This window comes from Bufo bufo, chromosome 6 (assembly GCF_905171765.1).
Source record: "Bufo bufo chromosome 6, aBufBuf1.1, whole genome shotgun sequence".
Taxonomy (NCBI): Eukaryota; Metazoa; Chordata; class Amphibia; order Anura; family Bufonidae; genus Bufo; species Bufo bufo.
The window spans coordinates 336,246,589-336,256,844 of NC_053394.1; positions in this window are offsets into that span (position 1 = coordinate 336,246,589).

A 10,256-nucleotide genomic window follows, 5' to 3' on the forward strand; every position below is an offset into this window, starting at 1 on the left:
TTGATGGAGAACCACAACAACTGGGGGCCAAGTCGATATTTCTGCATTTTGCGGTTCTCCATGATTTGCTGTATCGGAACAACCAACTACGGGGTGAGAATGTTGAACAGTTGGTGGTGCCCAAGGCTTATCGCAAACTGAAACTAGATCTAGCGCACCAACATGTTATCGGGGGTCATCTGGGATTGCAGAAAACACAGGACCGTATACTACAGCGGTTTTACTGGCCCAGTGTGTTTAGAGAGGTGAAAGAGTCTTGCCCGACCTGCCACATAACTACCCCCCAGCCCCATTTCCATACTCCCTGAGTACCTCTCCAGATCATTGAGGTCCCATTTGAAAGAATCGGTATGGATCTCATAGGACCAGTACCAAAGTCGGCTAGAAAGCAGCAACACATTTTAGTCATCCTACACTACGCTACCCGGTACCCAGAGGCGGTGCCACTGCGGCATACATCGGCCAAACTCATAGCTAAAGAGTTAATGGAGATGTTTTTCCGCGTAGGACTACCCAAAGAGGTTTTGATGGACCAGTTCATGTCCAAGGTCATGAGGGAACTGTGCAAATTGCTGCACATAAAACAGTTACGGACGTCCGTTTACCGACCGCAAACAGACGGGCTGGTAGAAAGGTTTAACCAAACCTTAAAAAATATGTTAAAAAGAGTGGTCTCAAAAGATGGAAGGGACTGGGACCTCCTCTTGCCCTATCTCGGGTTCTCCCCCTTCGAACTGCTATATGGCAGACATCCTCACGGGCTGTTGGTCATAGCCAAGGAGGCATGGGAACAACAGCCCACTCCGTATAAAAGTGTTATTGAATACGTCACCCAGATGCAAGAATGGATAGAGACAGTGTTGCCTCTTGTTCGGGAACATATGGAGGCGGCTCAGTGAGCCCAGAGTCGAATCTATAACCGGCAGGCTCGAGTCCGGAGCTGTAACCCGGGTGATCGAGTCTTGGTTCTGGTACCGACAGTGGACAGTAAGTTCTAGGCTAGGTGGCAGGGGCCCTACGAGGTAATAGAGAAAGTTGGAGATGTAAATTACAAGGTACACTAGCCAGGGCGGCGAAAGTCAGAGCAGGTCTACCATGTTAATCTACTAAAACTTTGGAAGGATAGGGAGACCTGCGCTGAGGACAGACCGCGATCGGTTAGTCTAGGGGAAGAGGTTTTGGCCCCTCTGTCTTTTTCAGGGAAAGTGGTTGCCACAATAAGAATTGCTGACAGCCTCTCCTCTAAACAGGCTCAGGAAGCCAGGGAGTTTGTTAGTCGGAACACGGATGTGTTCTTGGAACTCCCTGGACGCACATCCATAATCCAGCATGATATGGTCACCAAGCCCCAGGCAAAAGTCCGGTTAAAGCCGTACCGGGTGCCAGAGGCTTGGCGAAAAGCCATCTCGGAGGAAGTGCAGCTAATGCTGCAGTTGGATGTCATCGAGGAGTCTAAAAGGGAGTGGGCCAGCCCAATAGTTCTAATACACAAGCAAGATGGGACATTACGGTTCTGTAACGATTTTCGTAAATTAAATTAGATTTCTAAATTTGATGTGTATCCCATGCCCCGGGTGGATGAGCTAATCCAGCGGTTAGGACAGGCAAGGTATTTCTCTGTCTTGGACCTCACAAAAGGGTACTGGCAAGTCCCCTTAATGGAGGCTGCCAAATAAAAAACTTCCTTCATCACCTCTGAGGGGCTGTATCAGTATAAGGTGTTACCCTTTGGCCTTCATGGCGCCCCCTCCATGTTTCAATGACTAATGGACATTGTACTTCGTCCCCATCGCAGGTATGCCTCAGCTTACCTGGACGATATTGTCATTCATAGTACCGACTGGGAGAGTCACCTGCCCAAGGTACAGGCCTTAGTGGACTCCTTTTGGAAGGCTGGACTAACTGCTAACCCAAAAATGTGCGATAGGGTTAAAGGAGACTAAATACCTATGGTATGTCATTGGGCGCGGACTCATCAAAACCCAATTGAACAAAATAGAGGCGATATGGAACTGGCAAGTAAAGTCATTCCTGGGAATGGTGGGCTATCACATGAGACTTTGCTACTCTAGCCACACCATTGACAGAATTCTTGAAGGGACGAAAATCAGTGATGGTTCGCTGGGATGATCGGGCAGAAGATGCTATTTCCGCTTTGAAGTCGGCCCTGTGTGGGTCACTGGTTTTGGTGACGCCCGACTTCAAAAGGGACTTTGTGGTACAGATGGATGCCTACAAAGTAGGCCTCGGTGCTGTATTGTATCAGGAAGTCAACGGGGAGGAGCATCCCGTTGTCTTCCTAAGCCGCAAGCACACCCCAGCCGAAACTAGTTCCGCCTGTTCCGACCACTCCCCTCTCAAGTGGATGAGCCAGGCCAAAGAGAGAAATGCCCAGGTCACCAGATGGTTCTTATCCTTACAGAACTTTAAGTTCTCAGTAGAACACAGAGAAAGCCAATTGCAGGGAAACGCTGATTCCCTCTCCCGGGTGTTTGGCATGTGTTCACCCCCTCAAGGTTGAACAAAGGGAGGGGGTATGTGACACAGTAAAGGAAGTTGTATGGGGAGGCAGGTATTTTCCTCCCAGTGTTTGCTGCTGGACTGATTAGCGGCCAGGTGGGGTCAAACACCGGACTGGATCTCATGTGCTCATTTGGCAATTTAAAAGACAGCTGGGTAGGGTTGAGCGAACCCAAACTGTAAAGTTCGGGTTCGTACCGAACTTTAGGATTTTTGGACCCCGGACCCGAACCCAAACTTTCCAGTAAAAGTTTGGGTTCGAGTTTAGTGTTCGGCGATTTAATGGCGCTTTTTGAAAGGCTGCAGGGCACCAATCAACAAGTGTTCAACTCGTGTGCCCTTTGAAGCCATCACAGCCATGCTTACTAATGGCATGGCTGTGATTGGCCAGTGCAGCATGTGACCCAGCCTCTATATAAGCTGGAGTCACGTAGCGCTGCATATCACTCTGCTCTTATACTAGTGTAAGGATAGGATGCTGCTGCTGTGAGGGAGAGAATAGGAAAGAATCTATCTGTTATCAGAACTTGTTGTTAACTCTGCAATCTACAGCGAATTTGTTTTGTGGGTGCAGTGCAACATTTTTTTACCCTGCTCTGAGCCCAGTGACACAGAAAATAAGTTTTATCCCTCTGTTAGTTAGGTGGGCGTCGGCGGCCATTTTGTGCAAGTTCAGTGCACCAGCACTGCATATGTGCCAGGGACAATAATTTAACCCAGTTCTTTTAGTTCAGTAGGAAACATAAACCCATTTTTTAAGTGCACCTGCACTGCATATGTGCAAGGGAAAGGCAAAATGATATAGGGAATCGGTCTGTGAGTTCAGGGACCCAAGCTTTAAATACTGCAGCTATGTTCTGGTTTTAAAAAAACACCCATTTTGTGCAAGACCCTACATTTGGGGCCTTTGCTGCATTTGTGACAGTCCAATACAAGCTTTAAATACTGCAGTTATATTCTGGTTTAAAAAAAACACCCATTTTGTGTAAGCCCCCTACATTTGGGGCTTTTGCTGCATTTGTGACAGTCCAATACAACCAGTCAATACTGCTGTTACATTGTTGATTGACAAATTATCATTTTTTGTGACCGTGAAGTAATTGTATAAAATTTGTCTGTCACACTGGTGTGTGACCTCAAGAAATGTTTCCTCTTTATGACACCTGCGCTGCCTTACTCTCAGTGAACTTAATTGTTGATTATTGGCGGTTACATAGTCGCCTGACATAAACCATCTGTCTGTTTGGTTGGTGAACGCAAATAATTAGGAGACAAATAGTCAAATAAGGGACGTGGCCCCGGTCGTGGTGCTGCTGGTGTTGGTGGAGCTCCTGTTGCAGGGAGAGGACGTGGTCGATCTGTGCCAGCTACACGCACAAGTGAAACACCTTCCTCAGGTGCGAGTAGGCGACAGAACCTTTAGCGTTATTTGGTCGGGCCTAATATGGCTCTACGAACATCCAGGTGTCCACTCAACTCTACAGCTGGGTTCAGCAGAAAAGATCTCTGTATTGCCTAAAGCCTGTTCATGGACTCTTTAACTCTTAGGATACTGGAGTTGTTTTTTTTTTGTTTTTGCATTTTCATTTTTCTTCCCTATTTTCCGTGAGGCATAACTTTTTTATATTTCCAGTCACATAGCTGTATGAGGGCTTATTTTTTGCAGGACAAGTTGTACTTTCTAATATCCCCATTAATTATAGCATAAAATCTAGTGGGAAGCTGGAAAAAAAATAAAAAATGGGGTGGAATTGGAAAAAAAACACAATACCACCATCGTTTTACGGGTTTTGTTCCCACGGCGTTTTGTTTACGGCAAAACTGACCCATGCCTTTCATTCTCTAGGTCAGTACGATTACAACGATACCCCATATGTATAGGTTTTTTATGTGTGAATAGTATAAAAATAAATTTAAACTTTGAGATTTTTTTTTTTTTACATCACCATATTCTGACCCCCATAACTTTTTTATACTTACGTCTACTGAACTGTTTAGGGGCTCATTTTTGCCGGGGCAATTCATAGTTTTTATTGATACCATTTTTGAGTGTGCATGACTTTTGGATCACATTTTATTTCATATTTTTTGGGTAAGAGAAGCAATGAAAAAATGGCCAATTGGCCATTTTGACCCTTTTTTCCGTTACTCCATTACACAATTTTTTTTTAGATTAAAATATTATGGCCATTTTCGGTGATACCCAGGATGTTTATATTTATTGTTATTTAGGTATTTTTATTTTAATTATACAGAAAGGGGGGTGATTTAAACTTTTATATATTTATTATTTACCTTTTTTTAATTTTTTATCATCATTTTAAGGCTCATAAATGATGTTATAAATGCTGTTTTTGAATTTTTCATTTAGACCTATAAGCAATTAAAAAAAATGACAATTTCTTAGCATTTTGCTCATTTCTTATGTTGGCCTGCAATCTGGTGGCCAAAATAAGAATTGCAGCATTAATGCTCTGAATTTCTTTGTAGAGACATGTACTGAAGTCCTGATTGGCCACACGGGGCTTCAGTACTAAACCCGGAAGCGTGAGCTTCCAGGTTTTTGCGTATTCAGGTACAGTGATCTCACTTGATCAAGGCATCTAATGCATTTAATTACCGCAGGTTTGAAACAGCAGAGACTTGCCGACCATGATACCCGCTGCACACGCGAGCGGGCGTCATGCTTGCACAGCACTACCAGCGCCATACATGTATGGCGCTGGTAGCGAAAGGGTTAAGGCTGAACTGCTAGCAGGGTGTGAACTAACACCAAAACTACAAGGTGACTTTTTGTGTTGAATGTGACTTTTTGTTTATGAACTTGCCAAGAGTGTGAATAAACACTGAACTGTTTGATTTAAGAACTGGTTGGTGCCTCTATACTGCGTCCGCTTAGGCTACATTCACACTAGCGTTCAGAGCGGGTCTGTCTGGTATCTGCACAGACGGATCCGCTCCTATAATGCAGATGTTTGGATCCGTTCAGAACAGATCTGTTTGCATTATAGTTTAGAAAAAATTCTAAGTGTGAAAGTAGTTCAGACGGATCCGTCCAGACTTTACATTGAAAGTCAATGGGGGACGGATCCGTTTAAAAATTGAGCCATATTGTGTTCACTTCAAACAGATCCGTTCACATTGACTTACATTGTAAGTCTGGACGGATCCGTTTGCCTCCGCACGGCCAGGCGGACACCCGAACGCTGCAAGCAGCGTTCGGGTGTCCGCTTGCTGAGCGGAGCGGAGGCTGAACGCTGCCAGACTGATGCATTCTGAGCGGATCCGCATCCACTCAGAATGAATTGGGGCAGTACGGATGCGTTCGGGGCCGCTTGTGAGACCCTTCAAACAGAGCTCTCAAGCGGAGCCCCGAACGCTAGTGTGAAAGGAGCCTGATTCTGTCTACCAGAGTGAATCCCCACAATATATATATATATATATATATGTTTATTTTTATATATATATATATATATATATTTAGTGTGTGTGTGTATATATATATATATATATATATATATATATATAAACCAAAAAAGAATCACAGCAGCACAAGACCAAAACTGCGGGTGCAAGTCCTCTCAGCCGCAGGCTCAGACGGCTATAAACGAGTAAAGTATCCAAAGGATGAGGCAGCACTCCAAAGAAAGTGAAAAAAGTGGATCCTTTATTCCCCTCTGTGCAACGTTTCAACCGTCTCAATGCGTTTCAACCGTCTCAATGCTTGAGAAAGACCACATTGAGACGGTTGAAACGTTGGACAGAGGGGAATAAAGGATCCACTTTTTTCACTTTATTTGGAGTGCTGCCTCATCCTTTGGATAATATATATATATATATATATATATATATATATATATATACAGTACAGACCAAAAGTTTGGACACACCTTCTCATTCAAAGAGTTTTCTTTATTTTCATGACTATGAAGGCATCAAAACTATGAATTAACACATGTGGAATTATATACATAACAAACAAGTGTGAAACAACTGAAAATATGTCATATTCTAGGTTCTTCAAAGTAGCCACCTTTTGCTTTGATTACTGCTTTGCACACTCTTGGCATTCTCTTGATGAGCTTCAAGAGGTAGTCCCCTGAAATGGTCTTCCAACAGTCTTGAAGGAGTTCCCAGAGATGCTTACCACTTGTTGGCCCTTTTGCCTTCACTCTGCGGTCCAGCTCACCCCAAACCATCTCGATTGGGTTCAGGTCCGGTGACTGTGGAGGCCAGGTCATCTGGCGCAGCACCCCATCACTCTCCTTCATGGTCAAATAGCCCTTACTTTCAAAGTTTTCCCAATTTTTTGGCTGACTGACTGACTTCCATTTCTTAAAGTAATGATGGCCACTCGTTTTTCTTTACTTAGCTGCTTTTTTCTTGCCATAATACAAATTCTAACAGTCTATTCAGTAGGACTATCAGCTGTGTATCCACCTGACTTCTCCTCAACGCAACTGATGGTCCCAACCCCATTTATAAGGCAAGAAATCCCACTTATTAAACCTGACAGGGCACACCTGTGAAGTGAAAACCATGTCAGGGGTCTATCTCTTGAAGCTCATCAAGAGAATGCCAAGAGTGTGCAAAGCAGTAATCAAAGCAAAAGGTGGCTACTTTGAAGAACCTAGACTATGACATATTTTCAGTTGTTTCACACTTGTTTGTTATGTATATAATTCCACATGTATTAATTCATAGTTTTGATGCCTTCAGTGTGAATCTACAATTTTCATAGTCATGAAAATAAAGAAAACTCTTTGAATGAGAAGGTGTGTCCAAACTTTTGGTCTGTACTGTATATATATATATATATATATATATATATATATATAGTGTGTTTGTGTGTGTGTATATATATATATATATATATATATATACAGTTGCAAGAAAAAGTATGTGACCCCTTTGGAATGATATGGATTTCTGCACAAATTGGTCATAAAATGTGATCTGATCTTCATCTAAGTCACAACAATAGACAATCACAGTCTGCTTAAACTAATAAACACAAAGAATTAAATGTTACCATGTTTTTATTGAACACACCATGTAAACATTCACAGTGCAGGTGGAAAAGTATGTGAACCCTTGGATTTAATAACTGGTTGAACCTCCTTTGGCAGCAATAACTTCAACCAAACGTTTCCTGTAGTTGCAGATCAGACGTGCACAACGGTCAGGAGTAATTCTTGACCATTCCTCTTTACAGAACTGTTTCAGTTCAGCAATATTCTTGGGATGTCTGATGTGAATCGCTTTCTTGAGGTCATGCCACAGCATCTCAATCAGGTTGAGGTCAGGACTCTGACTGGGCCACTCCAGAAGGCGTATTTTCTTCTGTTTAAGCCATTCTGTTGTTGATTTACTTCTATGCTTTGGGTCGTTGTACTGTTGCAACATCCATCTTCTGTTGAGCTTCAGCTGGTGGACAGATGGCCTTAAGTTCTCCTGCAAAATGTCTTGATTCATTTTTCCTTCGATGATAGCAATCCGTCCAGGCCCTGGCGCAGCAAAGCAGCCCCAAACCATGATGCCCCCAGCACCATACTTCACAGTTGGGATGAGGTTTTGATGTTGGTGTGCTGTGCCTCTTTTTCTCCACACATAGTGTCGTGTGTTTCTTCCAAACAACTCAACTTTGGTTTCATCTGTCCACAGAATATTTTGCCAGTACTGCTGTGGAACATCCAGGTGCTCTTGTGCAAACTGTAAACGTGCAGCAATGTTTTTTTTTGGACAGCAGTGGCTTCCTCTGTGGTATCCTCCCATAAAATCCATTTTTGTATAGTGTTTTACGTATCGTAGATTCGCTAACAGGGATGTTAGCATATGCCAGAGACTTTTGTAAGTCTAGCTGACACTCTAGGATTCTTCTTCACCTCATTGAGCAGTCTGCGCTATGCTCTTGCAGTCATCTCTACAGGATGGCCACTCCTAGGGAAAGTAGCAGCAGTGCTGAACTTTCTCCATTTATAGACAATTTGTCTTACCGTGGACTAATGAACAGCAAGGCTTTTGCAGATACTTTTATAACCCTTTTCAGCTTTATGCAAGTCAACAATTCTTAATCATAGGTCTTCTGAGAGCTCTTTTGTGTGAGGCATCATTCACATCAGGCAATGCTTCTTGTGAAAAGCAAACCCAGAACTGGTGTGTGTTTTTTTTATAGGGTAGGGCAGCTTTAACCAACACCTCCAATCTCATCTCATTGATTGGACTCCAGTTGGCTTACACCTCACTCCAATTAGCTCTTGGAGATGTCATTAGTCTAGGGGTTCACATACTTTTTCCACCTGCACTGTGAATGTTTACATGGTGTGTTCAATAAAAACATGGTAACATTTAATTTTTTGTGTGTTATTAGTTTAAGCAGACTGTGATTGTCTATTGTTGTGACTTAGATGAAGATTAGATCACATTTTATGACCAATTTGTGCAGAATTCCATATCATTCCAAAGGGTTCACATACTTTTTCTTGCAACTGTATATACGCAAATTCCATAAAAGAAAAAAAATAGATAGATAGATATGAGATAGATAGAGGTATCGATTTTGCACACACTGGTGGGAGGCCCAAGTTATGTGTACAGCACCGTGGCCATGGCACACTAAATTCGCCCCTGATGATAACACCACAGCAGAGAGCATGTCTTATTTTGAGCTCAGGCAGTGGCAGCACATCAGGGATGTATGTCTCTTAAAGAGGCCACCAGATTTGTGATATCATCTCCCTGATATTTATACTGGCAAATGTTCACATTGATGATACAAGGGATGGTTGGAGAAGAACAGCTTCCATATATAGCTCGCCACTATGGGGCCACTGGGGACCTATAAGTGAAGTAAGTAAGTAATAGCTAGTTCTGCCAGGAGTACAGATATTCTAAATTCCCTACTGGGGTTATCTCTACAGCAAGTAGTTGAGAAGCCAACCCGGAAGGAGGCCATTTTAGATTTAGCATTCACAAATGGGAATTTGGTATCTGATATTACTGTAGGGGAAAGCTTGGGATCTAGTGATCACCAGTGAGTGTGGTTTACTATAAGTACAGGGACTCACACCACAAAAAAACAAAAGTTTTAGATTTTAGAAAAACTGACTTTTCTAAAATTAGATTACCGGTATACGAGTCCCTATCAGACTGGAACAGTTTCAATGGAGTCCAGGAGAAATTGGACTACTTAATAGTGGCACTATTGAAGGCAACAGATAATTGCATTAGGCTTGTCAGTAAAAGCAAAAAAAGGAAGAGACCACTGTGGTACTCAGCAGAAGTGGCCAAAATCATTAAAAACAAAAAGATAGCATTTAGTAATTATAAAAAAAGAAAAAAAAAACAAGGATGACAGGGAAATTTATAATATTAGGCAGAGAGAGGCCAAACAAGTTATAGGAGCTTCTAAAGCACAGGCAGAAGAGAAATTAGCTCAGTCAGTAAAAAAGGTGATAAGACATTCTTCAGATACATAAATGAAAAAAGGAAACTAAAACAAGGAATTACCAAATTAAAAAGAAAAGAAGGAAGGTATATGGAAAATGATAAAGAACTAGCTGACTGCCTCAATGAAGGAAAAGGACCTCAGTTAGGGAGGAAGACTCGTGAATCTTTTGATGCATGTCATTACAGGGGAAGAGGTTCTAAGTCAGCTGTCTAAAATTAACACAAATAAGGGGCCTGATGGGATACACCCAAAGCTATTAAAAGAGCTTAGCGGTGTACTAGCAAAA